The 27,353-nt window shown below is 36.2% G+C and overlaps 1 long non-coding RNA gene across 1 annotated transcript; it reads left to right on the forward strand.

Moving 5' to 3' along the window:
• The first annotated feature begins 220 nt into the window (after positions 1–220).
• Positions 221–26,246, forward strand: LOC145545326 (uncharacterized). Its single transcript, XR_014082002.1, has 2 exons — positions 221–289; positions 23,139–26,246. It is a non-coding gene; the product is annotated as an uncharacterized LOC145545326 (long non-coding RNA).
• Positions 26,247–27,353: the final 1,107 nt, after the last annotated feature.

The following is a 27,353-nucleotide window of genomic DNA, read 5'->3' on the forward strand; positions in this document are numbered from 1 at the left end:
TCATAAAATGTTGATAATAAAGTTTTAATCTGAACATTTCAGTGGAATCCACTTATATGGTATACTCATCAGAAATTCACCACCAAATAACATTGACTTACTGGGTCACATAAACAAATTCTGAGGCTTTAAACCCCTTTGTATCCAAATGAGATGGCATCTGTTGAGATGGATAGAATTCTCTGGTTGGTAGTGTTTGGTTGTCTAGCAACTAGTCACCTGGTATTTGGGGAATTAGGCAATGAGCAGTAAGTCTGACAAAAGAAAGAAGCCACCAGATCTTTTAACTGTATGTAATTGTTGTGTATATTAACAATTAATTGTATGGCTTTATAATTAATTATACTGCCATTAAGCAATATGGCAGTAAAGCAAGTCACAGGAACTTTCTGGTTTCCTAGCTCCTATAAAAGTTATGTTTATACTCTATTGTAGTCTATTGTGTGCAACAGCACTATGCCTTAAAAAATGTACATACCTTAATAAAAAAATATTTTATTGCCAAAAAAAGATAACCATTATCTTTATAAACAAAACAATTGTTTTAAGCTATTATAAACAATTAATGGCTTAATTGTATGTATATTAGCATCAGTTTTAACTCCTGCTTAAGTGTATAAAGTAAATGAAGTTAGACCAATAGAATCTTTGGTTAAGCTTCACTACAGAGAAAGATGGATCTGGCAAGAGATATTATTGATTTGCTCATATAATTTCTTTAGAAGGTAAAGATTATATTCTTAAGATACTTCCAAGATGTTCAGTGCCTATAATATGAATTGTAATGACCTTGGGAAATATAACTTGAAAAAATGTTCTTTGAAATTATTAGCAGTAGAAATTTGAATTTATGCAATTGATTATACTTCATTATGCAGATATAGGCATAACTTATTTTACTGCACTCATTTCACTTTATTGCAATTCACAGATATTGTGGGTTTTTGTTTTTTTTTTGTAAATTGAAGGTTTGTGGCAACACTTGGCTGTTAGATGATGGTTATCTTTTTTTGGCAATAAAATATTTTTTTATTAAGGTATGTACATTTTTTAAGGCATAGTGCTGTTGCACACAATAGACTACAATAGAGTGTAAACATAACTTTTATAGGAGCTAGGAAACCAGAAAGTTCTTGTGACTTGTTTTACTGCCATATTGCTTTGTTATAGTGGTCTGAAACCAAAGACAGAATATCTCTGAGGTATGTCTGTGTTTATGTCTTTAGATTAATTCTCATCACATAATCTTTTTCTAGAAACCTTGTGACTTCTTGATATAAAAATTTTCATGACAAAAAAATGGAAGTCATCTAATAAAATACTACTTATTGTACTCTTAATTGCATCTGAATTAGGTTAATGCTAAAATTCTTAGATTAGTTTCTGTAACATTCAGCATGAGCTACAATTCAAACTCTTCTCTACCAATGAGAGTCTAAGATCTACTCATTATGACTTTCTTAAACCCCCTGGGAAACAGGCAGTGTAAAATTAAATATGATTGAGTTTTTGAGTTTCCATAGAATTATTATGAAAAGATATATAAAGAAGTATTTAGCAAAATCTTTAATCTAGAGTGTGGTACCTGTATAACTATACTATAGAGAAGGTCTAGAGCATATTATTTCCCTCTTGTTAATATTAGACTTAACTGTTTACATTTAACTTAACATTTACTTTTTAAGTATCATGAATATTAGGATTTTAAAAAATTGAGACATTTGCATGACATAATATTTATTACTTTAGCAATTTTAAAGTATACAAGTCAATGATTTTTGGTATTTTCACAAAGTTGTACAACCTTCACCACTAATAAGACATTTTTATCATCCCAAAATGTAACTCTTAATTTATTAGCAGTTACTCCCCATTCTTTTCTTCCTCCCAAACCACTAGCAAGAGCTAATGTACTTCCTGTAAGAGTGAATTTGCTTATTCTGTATGTTTCAAATAAATGTAATCATATATGGTATTTTATGTCTGGCTTCTATCATTCAGCATAATATTTTCAAGATTCATCCATGGTGTAGCATCAGTACTTCAGTCCTTCTCAAGACTGAATAATATTTCATTGTATGAATATATCACATCTTTATTCATTCACTGATTGATGAACATCTGGGTTGTTTTCACATTTTGGCTACTATGAATAATACTGATGTATCACTCATGTATAGTTTTTTGCATGGATATATACTTACTCTCAGGTGTATACCTCACAATGGAATTGCTGAGTAATGTTAACTCCAATTTAACTTGTTGAGAAACTGCCAAATTGTTTTTCTTACCACAGCTCCACAATTTTATATTCCCACCAGCAATGTATGAGGGTTCCAGTTCATTCACATCATTGCAATAGTTTTTATTTTCTGTTTTGTTTGTGTGTTATAGCCATCCTAGTGGGCATGAAGTGATAACTTAATGTGGTTTGATTTTCATTTCCCTAATTAGTAAAGATATTGAGCATCTTTTTATGTTGTCCATTTGTGTGTATTCTTTGAAGAACTGTCTGTTCAAAATTTTTGCTCATTTTTTATTGGGTTGTTTGTCTTTTTGTTGTTGAGTTGTAAGTGTTCTTTATGTATTCTGAATGCTAGACCCTTACCAGATATATTATTTGCAAATATTGGATTCCATTTTGTGGATTGTCTTTTCAATAACTTGATAGTGTCCTTTGGCTTATAAAAGTTTTCAATTTTGATGAAGTACAATTTATCTGGTTTTGTTTTGGTTACATATGCTTTTGATGTCATCTTTAAGAACCTGTTATACAGTCCAAGGTCATGAATGTTTATACCTCTGTTTCTCTTTAAGAATTTTATAGTTTTAACTCTCACATTTATTTTGAGTTAGTTTTAGTGTTTTGTGTAATGTAACAATAAAAATTCATTATTTTGCAAGTGGATATCCAATTAGCCCAGATATATTTTGGAAAAAAATATTTTTTTTCCTGTTTGAATGAACTTAGTCCCCTTATTGTAAGTCAATTATATGAGTTTATATCTGGATTCTCAGTCTGTTGATCTATATGTCTATTCTTATGCCAGTACTACATTGTTTTGACTCCAATATAGTTGTAGAAAGTATTAAAATTGGGAAGTGTGAGTAACCCAACTTTGTTTTTCATTTTCAAGATTGCTTTGGTTACTCTTGATTCCTTGCAATTCCACATGAATTTTAGAATTAAATTAGCTTGTTAATTTCTGCAAAATCAAAAAAGGAAATTAACCATTTAATAGGGACTGCATTGGATCTGTACATAAGTTTGATCATTATTAACATATTAAGTCTTCAATCCATGGACACAGGATTTAAAATTTTTTTTTCAATGATATTTTGTAGTTTTCAGGGTGTAAGTCTTATACCACTGGTTAAATTTTTTTAAGTATTTGACTTCTTTTTGATGCCTTAATAAAATAAAATTGTTTTCTTATTTACATTTTAAGACGGCTCACTACTAGCATAGAACAATACAACTACTTTTTATGTTGATCTTGTATCCTATAATTTTGATAACTCTTTTATTGGCTCTAATAATTAATTTGTGAGTTCTTTAGGGTTTTTTGAGTATAAGGTCATGTCATATGTGAATAATTTTTTCTATTTCTGAAAAATATGGGTAAGGATTTTGATTGGAATTTCACTGAATATGCAGATCACTCTGGATAATATGAACATCTTAACAATATCAAGTTTCCAAGGCATGAGTGCAGCCTGCCTTTGCATTATTTGTGTCTTCTTTAATTTGTTTCAGCAATATTCTGTAGTTTTCACTGTACAAGTTTTTCACCATCTTGGTTAGGTTATTACTAAGTATTTTATTTCTTTGTTGCAGTTGTAAATGGGATTGTTTTCTTAATTTTGTTTCAGATTATTCATTGTTAGTATATAACTTTTGGTTCCCTTTTATAATTATTTCCTTTTGTTGATACTATCAGTTTGGTGAGTCATTCTCATAGTTTCTTTTTGTTCTTATGGCATGATTTCATTTAGTTTTTGAACATATTTAAATATTTGTTTGTTTATTTAGGTGCATCAGGTCTTAGTTGTGTCATGTGGGATCTTTAGTTGTGGCATGTGAACTCCTAGGTGCAGCATGTGGGATTCAGTTCGCTGACTAGGAATTGAACTTGGGCTCCCTGCACTGGGAGTGCAGAGTCCCAGCCAGAGACTGTCAGGGAAGTCCCTGGACATACTTAAAATAGCTATTTTAAATTTTTGTTTAGTAATTTCAATGTCTAAGCTTCCTCAGAGAGAGTTCCTATTAATTTCTTTTTTGATGTGGTACGAGTCATGCTTTCTTGTTTTCTTATTGCCTTGTAATTTTCTTTGAAAACTTGACATTTTGACTATTATGATTATGCAAACTTGGAAATTATATTCCCCTCCTCCCTTTGGCTTTTTGTTGCTGCTTGTTGTTGTATATTTGGTGGCTTTTCTGAACTAATTTTGTAAAACCTGTGTTCTTTCTTATGTTTGGCTGCTGAATTTTCTGTTTTGTTGCCTTAGTGATCATCTGGTGATCCCTAAATTCTTGGAACTAAAGTACAATCTCTCAGTTTTCAGATGGGCTCTGTGCATCATTTTGGGAGATAGCTTCAGTACTCAGCCAGTTTACAGCTTTGTTTTAGCCTTCACTTCCTGCTTGTGCATAGCCTGAGAATCAGTTAAGGGGAGAATTTAGGGCCTTCTCATGTCTTTTCTGAACATGCATACATGGTCTTTTGGATTGTTAGTATTATCTTGGAGCTTTTCAAAACTTTTATTCCTCAAACTATCTCATTCTATGATCTTCCCAAGCTTTCTGCTTAGTCTATTATTTGCCCCAACTGTCATCCATTGCCCTTAGGCAGCCATGACTAGTATTTTTGCTTGTAAATTTGGTAAATACCCCTCCTCAGATAGCCACCTTTCAGCTCTGCAGAAGTTGTAAGTTAGGCAAAATGAAAGCAAACAGTTTGATCCAAGGAGTCACCAGACAGGTCAACGTCAACCCACATCTTTGTGAATGAAGTCTGTTTTAAGTCTCTGTGGTAGCACTCTGTATTGGGACTGTGAGCTGTCAAGTCAAGGCCACTTCTGAACACAAAATTGGTTAATGGGACCAATGTAAAAGTACCACGTGCTCTTAATTTTTATCAAAAGTCCACCAGTTTTTCTTGTTTAAACATTATCTTAGTTGCTTCAAACTTCTGATTATTTTCCAGAATTCCAGAAAAAGTTCATTCTGATAGATTTTGCCAGTGTTTTTATGATTTTATGACAAGATAGATTTAGATTTTAGTGCTGTGCCATTTTTTATTAACCTTATTCTCTTCAGGATTTTAATAAATTATAACATTGAATATCTACTAATGAGAATCCAAGCTAAAATATCCATATCTTAATGCAGTGTGATATATTTTATTACATTATATATAACCTACATGATACTCCATACCTTGACCCATTTTAATCTGTGTATATTTTTCTTTCTCAATAATTAGAAATAGAACTTGGTATAAAAAACAGGAGAGTTAAAGCCTCTTTAACCTTCTTCATCATTGCCCTCCCTACTTGCCAAGACTCCGTGTTGGTGTAGTCAGTTAGCAGTTACCATTAGATAACATTTTCCATTTAACAATGATTACCTTCAGTATCACACACTAATAAATACCAAATGTACTTCTGTGCTTCTTTCTTCTCTGTAGGTACTTCCCCAGCATCACTAACTCTCAAATGTGGCATCCTCACATAAGAGTAGAATTGTGTGGGAGATATATATTGACTTAAAATTGTTTGCCAAAAAATATAATTTTCTGCAGCTATACAGGGAGATACTAGAATGGTAAAAAAGGATTTTTCTACTTTGAATATTAAGTTTAGTTGGCATATTCTCTGTGTTACATATGTTTAAAAAATTATTGACTACTGTTGAAAATAAAGTTCTAGTATACTTTTTCAACTTGTTTAATTTTAGTAAAGAGACTTGGGAAAGTTGTTCCTGTTATTCAAGTATATACCCTAGATATTAGTAATTGATATAGAAATGTATGGTTTATAAATTTATGTAATAAATTTCGACAGTTTCTTCATATTACTGTCTCTTTAAATTATAAAAAAGTATAATCACAAAGGGGAAAATATTCAGAAATGTTGAGGATAACCTGAGGTCAAATCTATAGTAATTGACCAAACCAAGATAAACTATAAATCATATACTTTTTTCAGTACCATTCATTTAAAAATAATGTGTACATGCTTGAGTGACAGATGCTTAGTGTGAATCATTTCTCTAACTAAGCAATTCATGGAGCTGATTGAATACAATTCTGAAGTTCTACCTTAGTATATCATCTCAAGGGGACCATCATTAAAATCATTCCTTAACGTAATGGTGTAAATGGGTTCTCCAATATTTCAGGCTTGTCTCCAAGGAGGGATTTGCTTGAAACCTTTGATGTTTTATAATTAGAGAGCCTTTTTGATCTTGCTTGGTTATACCAATTTGGCATAATACTCCCCAGTCAATAATAATTCTATCATATCAAAATTACTCTGCTTTATCCTTGATGGTCATCAAAGAATATTTGTTTCAGCCAAATTAATTGCCTGTGGTATAAATGCAACCAAGGGATTAATTTCTGTGAGAAGTTTTAAAGTTGTTTCACTATCTAAGTTTAAAGTATCTATTGGGTTAAATTTACTTGAGCCTTTATTTCCAACCTTGGGAGAGAACGAAAGTCACACCACTATTCAAAATTACCTTTGATATGTATCAGAGTTTTGGAAATACCAAAATAAGTCTAGATAACCAAAGAGAATAGAAGTGTGCTTGATTTAAAAGTAAGCTATTGATATTTGAATTGTACAAGAAATGGAAGAACCTCTGTGTAAACCTAAAGAACATTTATTAAGAAGTCAGTGTGCTGAATCTCAGTGAGAGTAGTAATCATAGGCATTCTTCTGTGAAAAAACATGCCTGGATGGGTGGATGAATGGGTGGAGGGATGGGAAAAATGAGTTTCAAGTCAGACTCTTTAGTCTTGTTTTTCTGTTTGTATACAGGATTATCGTGTGTCTGGGGGGGAATAAAAATGAAAGAAATGAAAGAATGAATGAAATGTTTGAAAACTAAGCTGGATCGTGGTCATAAAGTACTTTTATTACTTAAGAGTAATAATTTTAATAATTCTTAAGAGAGTGTATTAGTGTGCTGCATCAGATATAGATGTTGGAAGGAGACTTCCTAGTGACCCCTTCTTAAGTTTGCCATCGCAGCAACATTTCTAGCCTTGTCTCACTAGTCAGTGGAGAAGAAGTCTCAATTCTTAGCTCTCCCTCTAATTCAAGTGGTATTATAGGTTCAATTGAGATAAAGTAGGCTAAAGCCCAAAAAAAAGAAAAAAAAAAATTTATGAGTCACATAGCCAAATCTCAAAAACAGTGTTGGCAGTAACTCTAGGATAACTGGAATCTGCATTCAGACAAACTCATGGTTTCCTTTACATTTGACTCTGATTCTCTCATTGGTTTCTTCATGTTGGCTCTACCCTCATGATCTCATCAAATCCTAAGTACTTCCCAAGAGCTTTATCTCTTAGTGAAAGTGAAGTCGCTCAGTCTTGTCCGACTCTTTGTGACCCCGTGGACTGTAGCCCACCAGACTCCTCCGTCCGTGGGATTCTCTAGGCAAAAATACTGGAGTGGGTTGCCATTTCCTTCTCCAGGGGATCTTGCCCCCCCAGGGATCGAACCCAGGTCTCCCGCATTGCAGGCAGACGCTTTAGCCTCTGAGCCACCAGGGAATCCCCTTATCTCTTAATACCATCCCATTGGATAGCAACATATGAATTCTTGAGGAAACAGCATGCAATGCATAACATTCCATCCCTGGCTACCAAAATTTATGTCCTTCTCACATGAAACAAAATCGTCTCAACAGTCCCCAAAGTCTCAACTCACTGCAACATCAGCTCTAAAGTCCAAGATCCAAAGGCTCATGTAAATATCATCTAAATCAGAAATGGGTGAGATTTAAGGTATCCTTCACCCTGAGGCAAATTTCTCTTCAGCTGTGAATCTATGAAACCAAATATGTAATGTGCTTCTAAAATACAGTAGTGGGACAGGCATAGGGTTGATATTCCTGTTCCAGAAGGGAGAAGTAGGAAAGAAGAAAGGGTTAATGAGTCTCAAATAAGTCTAAAACATAAGGCAACCAGCAGTAAACCTCAAGGCTTAAGAATAACCCTCTGGCTTGATGTTCTGCTCTCCAATCCCACTGGGTGGCATACTACCCTCATGACAGGGTTCACTTCAGTCACTCAGTCATATCTGACTCTTTGCGACCCCACAGACTGCAGCCTACCAGGCTTCCCTATCCATCACCAATTCCCAGAGCTTGCTCAAACTCATGTCCATCAAGTTGGTGATGCCATCCAAGCGTCTCATCCTTTATTGTCCCCTTCCTCTCCTGCCTTCAATCTTGCCCAGCATCAGAGTCTTTTCCAGAGTCAGTTCTTCCCATTAGGCAGCCAAAGTATTGGAGCTTCAGCTTCAGCATCAGTCCTTCCAGTGAATATTCAGGATTGATTTCCTTTAGGATAGACTGGTTGGATCTCCTTGCATTCCAAGGGACTCTCAAGAATTTCTCCAAAACCACAGTTCAAAACCATCAATTCTTGGACACTCAGCTTTCTTTATGGTCCAACTCTCACATCCATACATGACTACTGGAAAAACCATAACTTTGACCAGACAGACCTTTGTTGGCAAAGTAATGTCTCTGCTTTCTAATATGTTGTCTAGGTTGGTCATAAATTTTCTTCCAAGGAGTAAGTGTCTTTTAATTTCATGGCTGCAGTCACCATGTGCAGTGATTTTGGAGCCCAAGAAAATAAAGTCTGCCACTGTTTCCATTGTTTCCACATATATTTGTCATGAGGTGATGGGACCGGATGCCATGATCTTAGTTTTCTGAATGTTGAGTTTTAAGCCAACTTTTTCACTCTCCTCTTTCATTTTCATCAAGAGGCTCTTAAGTTCCTCTTCATTTTCTGTCATAGGGATGGTGTCATCAGCATGACAGTGTGGGACAGTCTTAAGTGAGTTTCTGCAAGGGCCCTGCTCACATAGCAACTTTCTGCCTGGATTTTATGGCTCTCTAGGTTTAGATCCAGAGAAGGCAATGGCACCCCACTCCAGTAGTCTTGCCTGGAAAATCCCATGGACGGAGGAGCCTGGTAGGCTACAGTCCATGGGGTCGCTAAGAGTCGGACACGACTGAGCGACTTCACTTTCACTTTTCCCTTTCATGCATTGGAGAAGACAATGGCAACCCACTCCAGTATTCTTGCCTGGAGAATCCCAGGGGTGGCGGAGCCTGGTGGGCTGCCGTCTATGGGGTCGCACAGAGTCGGACACAACTGAAGAGACTTAGCAGCAGTAGCAGCAGCAGGTTTAGATCATGTGCCTGTGGCTCTTCTGAGGTCCTGAGCCTGTGGCTTTGCTGAGTGGTCCCATTCTTTGAAATCTAGGTGGAAATGATGCCCCGTGGCTCTGCTGAACACAGCTCATGCTTAGTTCTCTGCAGGGGCTCAACCTTTGAGGCACTTGATAGGAGCATCCTGGCTTGTCTGGTGACCCCCTCCTTTGAAACCATTCTTTCCAACCCCTTATCCCCCTACTCTTCTGCACACCGACTCTGTGATGGAGGGAGCAGCCTTGAGCAGCCTTTAGTTCACCTTTGGGGTCATTCTTTAGTTGTCTTGAATAATTCCTGGCTTCTGTTGAAATGACTGATTCGTGCTAAACTTATCAAAGAACTGCCTGTCCACATCCTTTGTGTTCTTATTTTTCCGATTATGGATAAGCTGAGAATTTTCCAAATCTTTAACTTCTGCCTCAACATTTGCTTAACAATTCCATCTTTCAGTCATTTCTCTCTTCTCACATTTTAAGTAGTCAGGAGAACCCAAGCTGTACTTTCAACTCTTTACTTAGAAATAGTTTTAGATTGATACCCAATTTCATAAGTTCTACCTTCCACAAACTATGCCAAAGCCTTTGACTGTGTGGATCACAATAAACTGTGGAAAATTCTGAAAGCGATGTGAATAGCAGACCACCTGACCTGCCTCTTGAGAAACCTGTATGCAGGTTAGGAAGCAACAGTCAGAACTGGACATGGAACAACAGACTGGTTCCAAATAGGAAAAGGAGTATATCTAGGCTGTATATTTTCACCCTGCTTATTTAACTTATATGCAGAGTACATCATGAGAAACGCTGGGCTGGATGAAGCACAAACTGGAATCAAGATTGGTGGGAGAAATATCAATAACCTCAGATATTCATATGACACCACCCTCATGGCAGAAAGTGAAGAAGAACTAAAGAGCCTCTTGATGAAAGTGAAAGAGGAGGGTTAAAAAGTTGGCTTAAAGCTCAACATTCAGAAAACTAAGATCATCACATCCAGTCCCATTACTTCATGGCAAATAGATGGGGAAACAATGGAAACAGTGGCTGACTTTATTTTGGGGGACTCCAAAATCACTGTAGATGGTGATTGCAGCCATGAAATTAAAAGATGCTTGCTCCTTGGAAGGAAAGTTATGACCAACCTAGACAGCATATTAAAAAGCAGAGACATTACTTTGCCAACAAAGGTCCATCTAGTCAAGGCTATGGTTTTTCCATATGTATGAATGTGAGAGCTGAACTATAAAGAAAGCTAAGAGCCGAAGAATTGATGCTTTTTAACTGTGGTGTTGGAGAAGACTCTTGAGAGTCCGTTGGACTGCAAGGAGATCCATCCAATCTATCCTAAAGGTGATCCATCCTGGGTGTTCATTGGAAGGACTGATGTTGAAGCTGAAACTCCAATACTTTGGCCATCTGATGTGAAGAGCTGACTCATTTGAAAAGACCCTGATGCTGGGAAAGATTGAGGGCAGGAGGAGAAGGGGATGACAGAGGATGAGATGGTTGGATAGCATCACTGACTCAATGGATAGGAGTTTGGGTAAACTCCGGGAGTTGGTGTTGGACAGGGAGGCCTGGCATGCGAAGGTTCATGGGGTCGCAAAGAGTCCGCCACGACTGAGTGACTGAACTGAACTGAACCTTCCACAAAACACTGGAACATAAACACAACAATTTAGCCAAGGTCTTTGCCACTTTATAGCAAGAGTTACCTTGTCTCCAGTATCCAATAACATGCTCTTCGTTTCTGTCCAAAATCACATCAGAATGGACATCATCATCTGTATTTCTACCAACTTTTTGTTTCAGAATACTTAAGTATCCTCTAAAGAGTTTGAAACTTTCTCTACAGGTTTTCTTTCTGAGCTCTCTCCAGACTCCCTTAACGATCCAGTCATGGCAATGTAGGCTTTTTCTAGCATGTACCTCAAAACTGTCCAAGCTTCTACTATTACCAGTTTGTTACAGCAGCATATCCCCTTCTCAGTATTAATTTCTGTCTTAGTCAACTTGGGCAGCTATATCAAAAATGCCATTGACTGGATGGCTAATAAACAACAAAGATTTCTTTCTCAGGGTTATGGCGAGTGGCAATCTGAAATCAGGGTGCAAGTATAGTCAAGCTCCTCTTCTGGGTTGCAGAATGCTGACTTCCTAATGTATCCTCACATGGCAGAGAGCAAAGAGAAAGCAAGCTGTCCTATGAATCTTATAAGGTTATTAATTCCACTCACGAAGGCTCTACCCTCATGATCTCCAGTCCTAATTACTTTCCAAAGACTCCACTTCCTAATAGCATTTTCTTTTTTCTATTGAAATATATTTGATTTACAAAATTATATTAATTTTAGATGTACAACATAGTGATTCAACATTTTTATAAATAATACTCTATTTAAAGTTATTACCAAATAATAGCTATATTTCTCTGCTGTATAATTATATCCTTGTGTGTATCTATTTTATTCATAGTAACTTGTATCTCTTAATCTCATACCCCTCTTTCCCCCTCTCCCCAGTGACAGCCACTAGTTCATTCTCTGTATCTATGATCTGTTTATATTTTGTTGTATATATTCATTTATTTTTTAGATTCCACATATAAGTAATAACATATTTGTCTCTGTCTGACTTATTTCACTAAGTGTGCTATGGCTAAGTGATATTCTGTTTTGTATATATATATATATATATATATATATATATATATATGTACATACCACGTCTTTTATATACATTCATCTGTTGATGGACATTTAGGTTGCTTCCACATCCTGGCTATTATAAGTAATGCTGCTGTGAATGTTGGGGTGCATGCATCTTTTCAAATTAGTGTTTTCAATTTTCTTCAGATATATATCCGGTATACAAAAGTTCCTTTTCTCCACATCCTTATCAATATTTATTTGTGGTCTTTTTGATAGCCATTCTGACAGGTGTGAGGTGATTATGTCACTGTGGTTTTGATTTGTACTTATTTGATAATTATCCATATTGAGCATCTTTCCATGTGCTGTTGGCCATTTGTATATCTTTGGAAAAATGTCTATTCGGTCTTCTGCCTATTTTAAAATTGTGTTGTTTGGGTTATTTGATATGATGGAGTTTCAACATGTGAGTTTTGGGACAAGTATTTGGTCTATAACATATGTATTTGCCACATTTTGTTTACTCTGTCATCCATTAGTAAACACCTGGATTGTTTCCACCCTTTAGTTATTGTGACTAATACTACCGTGAACAAGGGTGCACAAAATTTTTCACGACCTTGCTTTCAATTATTTTGGTTATTTACCCAGAAATTGAATAGCTGGATCATATGGTCATCCTGTTTTTAATTTTTTGAGAAGCCTCCAGACTGTTTTTATGGTGGCTGGACTATTTTACATTCCTACCAACAGTATGCAAGAGTTCTAATTTCTCCACATCCTCATCAACACTTGCTGTTTTCTGTATATTTTTTTGATAGTAGCCATCTTGCTGGATGTGAGGTTATATCTCATTGTACAAATTTTTCATTCTTAAGCTGTGTCTCCATCGCCTTCTCTTCCACTTAATGTTATAATGTGAATGAATTGGAGTGATTTTATTGTGTCTAATCATGAATCTGTTGTAATTCATTTTTAATTGTTACAAATTTAATAAGTTTCCTATTTCTGTGCTGTGCTTAGTCACTCAGTCATGTCCATCTCTTTGTGATCTCATGGACTGTAGCCTGCCAGGCTCCTCTGTCCATGGGGATTCTCCAGGCAAGAATACTGGAGTGGATTTCCCTGCCCTCCTCTAGGGGATCTTCCCAACCCAGGGATCAAGCCCAGGTCTACTGCACTGAAGGCAGATTTTTACCATCTGAGCCATCAGGGAAGCCCCAAAATACTGGAGTGGGTAGCCTATCTCTTCTCCAGGGGATCTTCCCGAACTGGGGCCTCCTGCATTGTAGGCAGATACGTTACCAGCTGAGCTAGTCCAGTTTTCCTATTATTAGTGATAAATAATATACAACCTACTCCTATGTTATATTGTCCAGAAAGAGTTATAAATGGTGGCTCTGAATTATGATGATAAAATTGTAGTGTGCACACAAGACTAAGTTCTTAAGTACATTCCTACTTCTTTGCCTAAAAAAAAGTGTTGATTCATATTTTCCATTTTCTATCAGCAGTCCTTCTTTGCTACATGATTTTTTTTTTACTCCATAATCTATGTTAGCCTTAGTTCTATTGCTGTTGTTGTCCAGTTGCTCTATTGTGTCTGACTCTTTGCGACCCCAGGGATTGCAGCACACCAGGTTTCCCTATCCTTTACTATCTCCCAGAGTTTGCTCAAACTGATGTCTATTGAGTCGTTCTATAGATACAATTGAGCAATTGAATATATATTTCATAATGATTACTATCTAGTTTTGGAAGTGTACATCAGTAACCAAATATTTATTTAATTACAATTGTGATAAATTCTGTGAAAAGAAATCACATGATGCTGTGTGTACCTTAATGGGGACTGGAACTAAGCAAGAATGAGGAAGGGAAAGAAAGACTTCTCTGAGAATGGACCCGTGTATTGAACTTGAATGATGTTTAGTAAGATGATATGGTGTAATGATATACATGACTATGCATGGATGGGAGAGGATTTCAGGCTAGGTTAGGAAATATGAAAAGATCCTTAAGATGGAAAGATATTTGATTTAGGAACCAAATGTAGGCCTGCTTGAATGAAGCATAAAGAACAGGAGAGAAATAGGTAGGAGCATCGGAGGAGAGATGGCAAGACCTAAATATTACAGGCTATGCTAGACCACATTTTTGAAGAATTTTTTTGGGCTTTTGATCAAGATTGTACATGAGTTTATATGAATTCCTTCAATACTAAGCAAATAGCAATGATATAAAACAGTATATATAAAAACAGTAGCAATCCCCCCAAAAAATTATGCAGTTGGGGTCCAGAACAAACTTATTTATGCAGATCAAAAACATAACAGAAACTCAAGTAGTATAAAGCCATGAGCTTTGGTATCTGATACCTTCCACTGTCAGTGGCGGCATAAGAAATTATTGGCTTCTGTAGCCTATTGGGCACACAATTCCAAAAAATAAAAATAAAAAAACACATGATGGTGAATTAGTCTATCGAATCAACAGTCTTTCCGTGAATTTTTCTATGGAAAACAGAAATGAGCAAATTCATTTTAATGAGTCTAGTGTAATATTGAGATCAAAATGAGCTAATAAAACTTTAGAAAAAATTATAGAAAATCACACCTATGAATTTGAATGGAAAAAGTCTCCCAAAATCCTAATATATTTAACTCAGCAATATATAAAAAAATACATCTTGACTAATTGCAGTTGATCCCAGGAAAGCAAGGATGCTTCAGTATTTAAAAAGCTATCAAAATCATATATGATTAATAGACCAAATTTAAAAATCTATATGATTATTTCTGTAGAAGCAGTAAAAATAAATGTAATTTCAGTGCTGCTTCATAGATTAAAAAATAAAATCTCCTAGCAGATGAAAGGTAGACAAAATGTGTCACTTCTGTTTTTTATTTTTTTATCCATCCAATACCCATTCCTAAACACTTTTTTCTTACCTACTTCTTACTATCAAGGTGAAAAAGCCAACTATTCACTTTTCTAGTCTCTCTTGTGTAGGAATGGTCATATGACCCAGTTCAGTCATATGAACCCAGTAAGCTACTACTTACCAGTAAAAAGAAATAACATTATAGAATACATAATAAAACACTTAGGAATTGACCTAACAGAATTTTATACACTTTTAAAAAGGAAATAATTTCAAAGTGTTTCTGAAGTACTTAAGATGAATAAAAGGAGGTAAGTTTTGGAATTTAGTCACTCATCTTAAAGAGACATTGATTTGCCTCAGTTTAATACTAGATTTTTTATTGTCTATTCAGTGTCTAGTGAAACTTTAAAAGGATTTATTGGAGGTCTTTTATAGCTCTTCATAAAATGAATGTGAAGTTACAAAGGACCAAAAATACCTCAGATAATTTTTTTAAATGCAAAATAGACCTTACCTAACTTACTTCTCAGCATAATGATTGTGATTAGAAATAGAAATAGAAATATGGGATTTTTTAGGGATCTGAAAGCACCTATGTGAATCCTTAAATTCTTATATTCCAGAGGTGTCATTAAAATTATTGGCAAAGACTGACCAAGTATGTAAACAGTCTGGGAAAATTAGGTTTCCTGATGAAGACAATTGGATTCCTATTTCACCCCACATAAATAATTAGGTGGATGAAATAATTAGGTTTATGAACTTGAATTAAGAAATGAGTTAAGTTTCAAAACAGCATAAATCTTAAAGGAAATTATTAATGACTTGACTATATTCAAATCAAAAGTTTCTGGTCATCAAGAGACACCATAAAAATTAAAATATCAGCCATACATGAGAGCAAATATTTGAAATATCTAGAAGTATTTGAAATGCATCTAACAAAAAGTTTGAATCTAGAATTAAGAAAGAATTCCTACATATAAATAAGAAAAAAGTAATGATACAAAAAGTGAATGAACATAGGAGAGGAAGACGGGACAGAAATGGAAGCCTAACCCAAACCCATAAACATATCCTCAGTTTCACTTATTATTTGGGGAACTCCATGTAATAGCTATTAAGTTTGCAGAATTAAAATCCACTTTGACAATTCAGTAAGTTGATGAGAGTAAGGAACTATATGAACTCTCATTTATGTTGGTGGCAGTAGAATTTAGCATGATTCAACAATGTCAGTGGTGGTCATACCCTTCACGCTTTTTATACATCCTGGGGAGATTTTGCTAACACAGGTTTAAAAAAGATGTTCTTGGAAATATTGCTTGTCATAGGAAAGACTGAAAATGACTTAAATATCCATTAACAAGAAAACATAAATGTTGTTACTTTACAGTAGAATATTTACCACATGTTGCACAAATGAATGAACTAAAGCTACACAGTTGCACTTCAAAATCATCATATGAAGCAGAAAAAGTCAAGTTTCCCAGTGAGGTGCATTTTTGTAAAGTTTGAAAAAAGAAACAACTCTTCTACATAATGTGTATTCATACATGCACAAGTAGTCATAGATAATGTGCATGGGAATGATGAATACCCGATTTCAAGACAGTGTTATCTCTGGGGAAAAAGAAGGGAAGAGGATGGAAGAGACATGCTTTGGGGCTTCATGAAATAATATTTTTTAAGCTGAGCGTCTGTTATATAGATGTTTATTATTTTCTTTTTATGAGTTTTTATACCTTAACTATTTCACAATCCTATCTTATCATCCATTGATCTATCCACTATGTGTCATTCATGTATCTATCATCTATTTCTTTACCAGTCATCATCTGACATCTGCTTATCTGAAGCATGCACAGTAAAGTAGATAGTAGATCTGTAAGTATTCTGATATTCTTGTTACTTTGCTGCTATTTTAAACGTTATTTCCTAAAAGGTTATACTTGCTAGTGTGTGGATAGTGGATCAGAGTAGGTAAGAGGGAGTGTGAGACGTCATTGAGTTTTATTGCAGGAGCAGATGGAAGAAAATAGTGAATTTGAAAACCATTTAGGAAATGGAATGGACACTTGTGAGACAACTTGAAAGTGAAAATTTAGGGAAAGGTTGATGCAAGGATGGTTCTAATGTTTCTATCATGAGCCCCCTAGTGGACAATAAAATGACTTCTAGTGCTAGAAAATACATGCAGAAAGCATGATGTTGGTGGTTGGGGGTGAAGTGATTTTAATATTTACAATTTATGTTTGTTGAAACATTTCTTGAGGTGTTGTATATCCTAAAAAATGCATCCTGGAGCCTTTGTCAGAAGGAATTTTCTGACATGGCTTGCTTCCTTTTGAAAAGTCTAAGTTACAATGTTCTGTTTAAAAAAGTAGATCATTTAGATGGCATATTCGTAGTTATTACAGAACTGGCTGGCGTGAGGTGATTTAGGAAAGATATATTGCTTGGTCCTACTTGCGGACAGTATGGGCTTTGGACTATAGAAATGCTGATTGGATTGAAATAGTGTCTGCAGCTGAGAATCACCTGTCAGGGAAGGGATGTTACCCAAAGATGCTGGCTGGAAACTGCACAATATGCTGAACTGTGTACTGGAGAGGGCCGTGAAAAGCACATTGTGCAAGGCTTCCACTGCTCATAAGAACTCGGGTGAAAAATGTGTGTTGCTGCACTTTTTAACCCAGCATGACTTTTGCGGATGTTGCTAACTGATCAGAACAAAGCATGTTGCTTTGTGGTTATTTAATTTCTGTACTAGTTCTAGATATAGGATCTTTTAAAAAAGTTTTTATACTTTTTAGCAATGGTAGGGAGTCACAGAAACAGTTCATCCTAACCTTCATAACCCAAAGTTATACACAATTTTACCAGAGCACAGTTTACTTGTGCCTGATCAAATTCTTGGCAAATCACAGAAGCTAGTGCTTCTATTCTTAGTGCTGATCCTCTTTTATAGGATATGAAAAGAGCTAAGGGATACTATTAAGTATTAATAAAGTGAGCAAATGAAGTTGCATAAGAATGAAACTACGCTTATGAGCCATCCTAGATTCAACTATGTGTCAGTTTTATTAGATAGGTGTCACTTTTCCAATGTTGACTAATTTTATGACCTCACCCTTTATTCTGAACTGTGAAAAGTGAGTATATATTTAAAACTAAAGTAAATACAGTATTTAGGTTGTTAAGCAGTTTTATACCATTTGTGGAGAAAACAAGCCTGGTAAATGGAGAGTTCATTTCAGTTAAGAATAAAAACTACCAATATATTTTGTTCACTGAACCAAACATGGACTATAATTTTTTTAGCTAGGTTCCAAGAATTCACCAGTGGGAAACTAGACAAGCAACGAAACAGAACAAACACCAAATGATATCTTGATAGTGGAAGAGGGAGAGACTCAAAGGCCTGTCTGTCCTCTCCTTATAATAAAACAAACCTTTTATAGATTTTCTACAAGGAAGTTTTGCCAAGTTATACTCAGGCATTTCAGGGGCAAGATGGTGTTTCTGATTTGCATTCTCAGCAGTCACAATCAATATCCAGTTTGCTAGAGGAGAAGCGTCAAGAAAAATTAATATTCCAGGGATTCAATCCTAGGTTATCAAGATTCTGAGAGTGCCTCATAGATCTTGTGTTCCTGTACTGTGTATTATTGAAGACTCCTGCTTTTATCTTCTACCGAATCTCACACATTCTCAGCTGCATTCAAGCAGCCTGGACGTTACCTGTTCTTCTGGAAGAAGTACAAATTTACAAAAGCCTCATCCTTGGACCTATCCCCATCTCCTTTCTAAAATCACAGATGGTCTCACCTTTGCCAGATTCCTCTGATTGGTTCATCTAGGGCAGTTTCTCAATGCTGGCTGTTGATTCTTTGTTGTGGGATCTGATCTATGCATTGTAGGATGTTTATCATCTTCCCCAGGCTCAATAATCTACTAGATGCCAGTAGTACTCATACACACAACTGTGACAACAAAAAATATCTTTAATTCTTCCCAAATGCCCCTTGAGGGCAGAACTGTTCCCAGATGAGAACAGCTGTTCTCAGTTCTGTTCAGTTGCTCAGTCGTGTCCGACTATTTGTGACGCCATGGACTGCAGCATGCCAGTCCTCCCTGTCCATCACCAATCCACAGTTTACTCAAACTCATGTCCATTGAGTCAGTGATGCCATCCAACCATCTCATCCTCTGTCGTCCCCTTCTCCTCCTGCCTTCAATCTTCACCAGCATTGGGGTCTTTTCAAATGAGTCAGCTCTTCGCAACAGGTGGCCAAAGTACTGGAGTTTCAGCTTCAACATCTGTCCTTCCAATGAATATTCAGGACTGATTTCCTTTAGGATGGACTGGTTGGATCTCCTTGCAGTCCAAGGGATGCTCAAGAGTCTTCTCTAGCACCGCAGTTCAAAAGCCTCAATTATTCGGTGCTCAGTTTTCTTTATAGTCCAACTCTCACATCCATACATAACTACTGGATAAGCCATAGCCTAGACTAGATGGACATTTGTTGACAAAGTAATGTCTCTTCTTTTTAATATGCTGTCTAGGTTGGTCATAACTTTTCTTCCAAGGAGTAAGTGTCTTTAAATTTCATGGCTGTAGTCACCATCTGCAGTGATTTTGGAGCCCAAAAATAAAGTCAGCCACTGTTTCCATTGTTTTCCTATCTATTTGTGATGAAGTGATGGGACCGGATGCCATGATCTTAGTTTTCTAAATGTTGAGCTTTAAGCCAACTTTTTCACTCTTCTCTTTCACTTTCATCAAGAGGCTATTTAGTTCTTCTTTACTTTCTGTCATAAGGGTGGTGTCATCTGCATATCTGAGGTTGTTGATATTTCTCCCGGTAATCTTGGTTCCAGCTTGTGTTTCTTCCAGCCCAGCATTTCTCATGATGTACTCTGCATATAAGTTAAATAAGCAGGGTGACAATATACAGCCTTAACGTACTCCTTTTCCTATTTGGAACCCGTCTGTTGTTCCATGTCCAGTTCTAACTGTTGCTTCCTGACTTGCATACAGGTTTCTCAAGAGGCAGGTCAGGTGGTCTGGTACTCCCATCTCCTTCAGAATTTTCCTCAGTTTCTTGTGATCCACATAGTCAAAGGCTTTGGCATAGTCAATAAAGAAGAAGTAGATGTTTTTCTGGAACTCTCTTGCTTTTTTGATGATCCAGTGGATGTTGGCAATTTGATCTCTGGTTCCCCTGCCTTTTCTAAAACCAGCTTGAACATCTGGAAGTTCACGGTTCATGTATTGCTGAGGCCTGACTTGGAGAATTTTGAGCATTACTTTACTAGCGTGAGAGATGAGTGCAACTGTGTGGTAGTTTGAGCATTCTTTGGCATTGCCTTTCTTTGGGATTGGAATGAAAACTGACCTTTTCCAGTCCTGTGGCCACTGCTGAGTTTTCCAAATTTCTGACATATTGAGTGCAACACTTTCACAGCATCACCTTTTAGGATTTGAAATAGCTCAACTGGAATTCCATCACCTCCACTCGCTTTGTTTGTAGTGATGCTTCCTAAGGCCCACTTGACTTCACATTCCAGGATGTCTGGCTCTAGATGTGTGATCAGACCATCATGATTATCTGGGTCATGAAGATCTTTTTTGTACAGTTTTTCTGTGTATTCTTGCCACCTCTTCTTAATATCTTCTGCTTCTATTGTCTTCTCGTTCTACTTATTTAACTTCATGCAAAATGCTAGCTGGATGAATCACAAGCTGGAATCAAGATACCTGGGAGAAATATCAACAACCTCAGATATGCAAATAATGCCACTCTAATGGCAGAAAGAGAAGAGCAACTAAAGAGCTTCTTGATGAAGGTGAAAGAAGAGAGTGAAAAACCTGGCTTAAAACTTAACATTCAAAAAACGAAAATCATGGCATCTGGTCCCATCATTTCATGGCGAACAGATGGGGAAAAAGTCAAAAACAGTGGCAAACTTTATATTTCTTTGGGCTCCAAAAACCACTGTGGATGGTGACAACAGCCATGAAATTAAAAAATGTTTGCTCTTTGAAAGAAAAGCTATGACAGACTTAGGCTATATATTAAAAAGTAGAGACATCAATTTGCCAGAAAAGGAGTATATTGTCAAAGCTATAGTTTTTCTGGTAGTCATGTATGGTTGTGAGAGCTGGACCATAAAGAAGACTAAACATGAAAGTTTTGATCCTTTTGATTTGTGGTGCTGGAGAAGACTTTCAGAGTCCCCTGGACAGCAAAAAGATCAAACCAGTCAATCCTAAGGAAATCACCCCTGAATATTCTTTAGAAGGACTGATACTGAATCTGAAGCTCCAGTACACTGGCCACCTGATGTGATGAGCCGACCCATTGGAAAAGACCTTACTACTGGGAAGATTGAAGGCAGGAGAACAAGGCAGGACAGAGGATGAGATGGTTGGATGGCATCACCAACTCAATGGATATGAGTTTGAGCAAACTTTAGAAGACAATGAAGGACAGAGAAGTCTGGCATGCTGTGCTCCATAGAGTTGCAAAGAGTCAGACATGACTTAGCAACTGAACAACAAATACCTGAATGGCCTAGTGCTTTTCCCTGCTTTCTTCAGTTTAAGCCTGAATTTTGTGAGAAGGATCTCATGATCCAAGCCACAGTCAGCTCCAGGTCTTGTTTTTGCTGACTATATAGCTTCTCCATCTTTGGCTGCAAAGAATATAATCATTGCATAATATGACTTTGATATTGACCATCTGGTGATGTCCATGTGTGAAGCTGTCTCTTGTGTTGTTGAAAGAAGGTGTTGCTATGACCAGTGTGTTCTCTTGACAAATCTCTGTTAGACTTTGCCCTGCTTTATTCTGTACTACAGGCCAAATTTATTCCAGGTATGTCTTGACTTCCTACTTTTGCATTCCAATCCCCTATGATGAAAAGGACATCTTGTTTTGGTTTTAGTTATAGAAAGTCTTGTTGATCTTCAGAGAACTAATCAACTTCAGCTTCTTTGGCATTCATGGTTGGGGCATAGATTTGAATTACTTTGATGATGGATTACTGTGATGTTGAATTCTATATTGATCGATTTGCCTTGGAAATGAACCAAGATCATTCTGCCATTTTTGAAATTGCACCCAAGTACTTCATTTTGGACTCTTGTTGACTGTGAGGGCTACTCCATTTCTTCCAAGGAATTCTTGCCCACAGTAGTAGATATAATGTCATCTGAATTAAATGTTCCATTCCCATCCATTTTAGTTCATTTATTCCTCAGATGTCGATGTTCACTCTTGCCATCTCCTGCTTGATCACATCCAATTTACCTTGATTCATGGACCTAACAGTCCAGGTTCCAATGCAGTATTGTTCTTTACAGCATCGGACTTGACTTTCATCACCGACCCCCATCCACAGCTGAGCTTCATTTCCTCTTTCACCAGGCCTCTTCATTCTTTCTGGAGCTATTAGTAATTGCCCCTTGCTCTTCCCCAGTAGCACATTGGACCCCTTTTGGCCTGGGGGGTGGGGCTCTTCTTCCAGTGTCATATCTTTTTGCCTTTTCATACTCTTCATGGGGTTCTTAGGGCAAGAATACTAGAGTGGCTAGCAATTCTCTCCTCCAGTTTCGTCAGAACTGTCCACCATGACCCGCCCATCTTGAGTGACCCTGCATGGCATGGTTCATAGCTTCATTGAGTTATGCAAGCCCCTTTGCCACCATATGAGTGTGATCCATGAAGGACAGGTCATTATTTTATTAAGTATCTCTTTTATATATAGCACATGTATATGTCAATATAAAGTGAAAGTGAAGTTGTTCAGTTGTGTCCGACTCTGCGACCCTGTGGACTGTAGCCTACCAGGCTCCTCCATCCATGGGATTCTCCAGGCAAGAATACTGGAGTGGGTTGCCATTGCCTTCTCCAGGTGTCTTCCCGACCCAGGGATCGAACGCAGGTCTCCCACGTTGCAGGCAGACGCTTTAACCTCTGAGCCACCAGGGAAGCCCATGTCAAAATAAGTTTCCCAATTTATTGCCTCCTCTATTATCCCCCAGTAATCATAACTTTGTTTTATATATCTGTAACTGTTTCTGTTTTGTAGATAAGTTCATTTGTACCTTTTTATTTTTTCAGATTCCAAGGGGTTCCTAGGTGGCTCAGTAGCTAAAGAATCTGCCTACAATGCAGGAGACGTATTTTCGATCCTGAGGTCAGGAAGATCCCCTGGAGGAGGGCATGGTAACCCACTCCAGTATTCTTGCCTGGAGAATCCCATGAACAGAGGAGCCTGGAGGGCTACAGTCCACAGGGTTGCAAAGAGTCGGACACAACTGAAGTGAATGAGCATGTGTGCTTGCACGTAAGTGATAGCGTATGATGTTTATCTTTTTCTGTCTGACTTATTTCACTCAATATGCCAATCTCTAGGTTCATCCAGGTTGCAGTAAATGGCATTTTGTTCTCTTTTGTGGCTGAGTAATATTCCATTGTATATATGTACTGCATCTTCTTTATCTATTCCTCTGTTGATGGACGTTTAGATTGCTTCCATGTTTCGGCTATTGTAAATAGTGCTGCAGTGAACATTGGGGTGCATGCATCTTTTCAAATTATGGTTTTCTCTGGATATATGCCCAGGAGTGGGATTGATGGTTCCTTAAAAATAGTTACCATGTGGCAGGTCCTATTTTTATATTGATTTGTCTATACCTACTGGTTTGTCTATATCTCTGGTAAAGACAATTCCAAAATGCATATATGAGCTCAATGACATCAGTGGTGCAGTTTCACTTACGGGATAAAGACTACACTTATTATGCTCAAGAAAGCTTTTTGCATTCTCAATCCTGTCCTCCTGTCCGTTTTCCAGTCCTACTTTCTATCAGTTCCACACAGCAAGATACATTAGAGTTCAATGCATTTGTCATGCCATTACAGTCATTTAAACTTTTTCTTTTAAAGTACCTTTGACCCATAGGTTATTTAGAAATATGCTGTTTAGTTTCTATATATTTGGTGATTTTCCAGCTACCTTTCTGTTATTGATTTCTAGTTTAATTCTGTAATTAATTTCTAGTTTAATTCTAGGCCTGGAAACATCCTTTGTATGGTTTCTATTCTTTAAAATTTGTTGACATATTTACTATGGTCCAGAACGTGGTCTCTCTTGGTGAACATATAGGCTTGAAAAGAATGTGGTTTTGGATGTTGGCTGGAGTATTCTACAAATAGCAGCTAGATCAAGTTGGTTGATAGTGCTATTCAGGTCATGTATATTGTTACTGATTTTTTGCCTACTTGAGCTATCAACAACTGACAGAGAGAAGTTGAAACCTCCAACTGTAATACTGATTTCATCTATTTATCCTTGCAGTTTTCTGTTTTTGCTTCATGTATTTTGACATTCTTTAGTAAGGTGCATTCACATCTGGGATTGTTATGTCTTCTTTAAAAATTACCCCTTTATCATTATATAATGCCCCTAATGATCCCTGCTTAACTAGAAATTAATATAATCACCCAGTTTGTTTTTGATTAGTGTTAGCATAGTAAAGCTTTCTCTCTGTCCCCATAATTTTTACCCATCTGAGTGAGTGTAAATTTAAAGTTTATTTCTTATGGACTGCACACAACTGGATCTTGTTTTCTTAAAATCTACTTTGAAAACATTTGTCATTTAACGGGTGTGTTCAGAACATTTATATATAAAATGAGTTATCGATATAGTTAGATCATTATCCTCTATGTGTGTAAATATTCATTGTATTTGTTTTTGTTTCTTACCCCCATTTTTCTCTCTTCTGATTTTGAGTATTTTATATGATTATATTTTATCTCTTCTCTTTAGTATATCAACTATACTTTTAAGATAATTAGACTTTATTTTTTACAGCAGTTTTAAATTTGTAGAACAGCTGAACAGAAAATACAGAGTTTTCATATACTCTCTTTTCCCCCACTCCCATCATTTCTTCTTGCATTGGTGTGGTATGTTTTAACAATTGATTAACAAATACTGATGCATTACCATTAACTGAAGTCCATTTACATTAGAGTTGACTGTTTGGTTGTACATTCTATGAATTTTGACAGATGCAGAATATTATGTATCCACAATTTTAGTATCATACAGGGCTTAGTTTCACTTCCCTAAGAATTCTCTGTGTTCCACTTAGCTCCCTCTTTCTTTTCTCCCCTAGTACCATACTCCTTTCCCCTGCCACAACTGAACTGGCAACTACCTATCTGTTTATTGTCTCTGTAGTTTTGTTTTTCTGGAATGTAATATTATTCAAATTGTGTAGTGTGTAGACTTTCTGACTGGCTCCTTTCACTTAGCAATATGCATTAAAGGTTCTTCGATGTCTTTTTATGGCTTGATGACATATTTCTAAAAGTTCCATTTAGAACTTTTACCCACTTTTTAACTGAGTTGTTTTCCTATTGTTAATTTTTAAGAATTCTTTAAATATTTTAGACACAAGCAAATCCTTACAAACAGTTTCTACCAGCTATGTCTTATTTTTTTCATTCTTTTAATAGTCTAATGGTTCTTTTCATTCTTTCCTTTGCAGAGAAGCACTTTTTTTTTAATTTTAATGAAATCCAATTTATCATTTTTTTCTTTCATGGATTATGCCTTCAGTATTTCATCTAAATCTGTGGCCAAAACAATGTTCAACTAGAGTTTTTCCTGTTATTTTCTAGTTTTATAACTTTATATCACACTCTTAAGTCTATAGTATAACTTAATTTTTGTGAAATATTTAAGGTCAGTGTCTTGAGTCTTTTTTTCCCCTTTTCTTTTTGGTATGCAAATGTCCAGTTTTTCTAGCAACATTTTTTGAAAAGACTTATTTTTACTCTGTTGAATAGCCTGGGTTTATTTATCAAAGATCAATTGTCTATATTTATATGGGTCTATTTCTGACCTCTTTATTCTGTTATATTGCTTGTTGTTTGTCTAATCTTTTGTCAGTACTATACTGTCTTGATCACTGTAGCTTTGCAGTAAGTGTTGAACTCAAGTACTGTCAGTCCTCTGACTTTCTTCATCAGTATTGCATTGGCTAATCTGGGTATTTTACCTTTTCATGTAAATTTCTTGACTTATTCTAGAATGCAATGTCTAAATTACCCTTTAGAACCCACCTCAAATATCACTACCTCAGTGAAATCTCTACTAATTTATTGCCCACCCTGCAACCCTCAAGAATTTGTACTTTCCTGTGACTCCCAAAATATCATCCAAAATATTAGTATAAATTTACTATAATCATTTTTTTTAATAAATTTATTTATTTTAGTTGGGGGCTAATTACTTTACTATAATCATTTTTAACAATATACATGATTTTATCTTTCATGGTGAGCTGTGTATTTAATTCATCTCTGTATTCAAAATAAGTATTTAGAACACATGCCAGTACATAGTATACTTTCACTAAATATTTAATAGATAAATTTATCATGACAAATTACAAAACTTATTCTTGTATACCTCTCCAAGGTTACAAAACCAGCATTTCCATGAATTTTAGTCCAACTAACCATAACCTAATATGGCATGAGAAGCTTCGCTTACCTGGATATCTGTATTCCTTCCAACTGAAACCTTGTTACTATATAGATAGCTACTTTAGGGTCTGCCAAATATTTACATTAGGGCAACTGAATTTATATTAGTGTTCTCTCTCCCACCTTGGGTGATAGTCAATAGACTGAAAATTATAAAATGGAAGCTTTGATCACAAGTAGTTTAATAAAGCAAATGAAGAATTTTTTGAAATGTTTCATATCATTCTAATTTATAAGGAAGCTGCTGTACAGCATATGCTTTATATAAAGCTCATTTTAAAAATATGTATACATTGCTTCTTAAGTGTAGTGGGACTTCTTTGTGGTATGTGCATGGTAAGTTGCTTCAGTCATATCTGACTCTTTGCAATCCTATGGACTGTAGCCCGCCAGGCTCTTCTGTCCATGGAATTCTCCAGGCAAAAATACTGGAGTGGGTTGTCATGCTGTCCTCCTCCAAGGGATCTTCCTGACCCAGGTATCAAACCTGTGTCACTTGCATTTCCTGCATTGGCAGGCAGGTTCTTTACATCTAGCACCACCTTTTTGTGGTAAGGACTGTATTTTATCTCGCCTTTATCATCTAAAGAACCAAATAGACTGACAGGTGGATATTAAACACTTGAATCATTTCTTAAATGGTCATTAATCAGTTAGCCTAATCTTCAAAATAAACTGTTTTCTGTTTTTAGAACAGTATCATAAAATTATTACTGTAAATGCCATCTACCATGTTAAACTCTATTAGACGTCTTTATGCAAAGTAAAGCA

The sequence above is a fragment of the Giraffa tippelskirchi genome, chromosome 4 (assembly GCF_054371585.1).
Source record: "Giraffa tippelskirchi isolate mGirTip1 chromosome 4, T2T-mGirTip1v1.2.pri, whole genome shotgun sequence".
Lineage (NCBI taxonomy): Eukaryota > Metazoa > Chordata > Mammalia > Artiodactyla > Giraffidae > Giraffa > Giraffa tippelskirchi.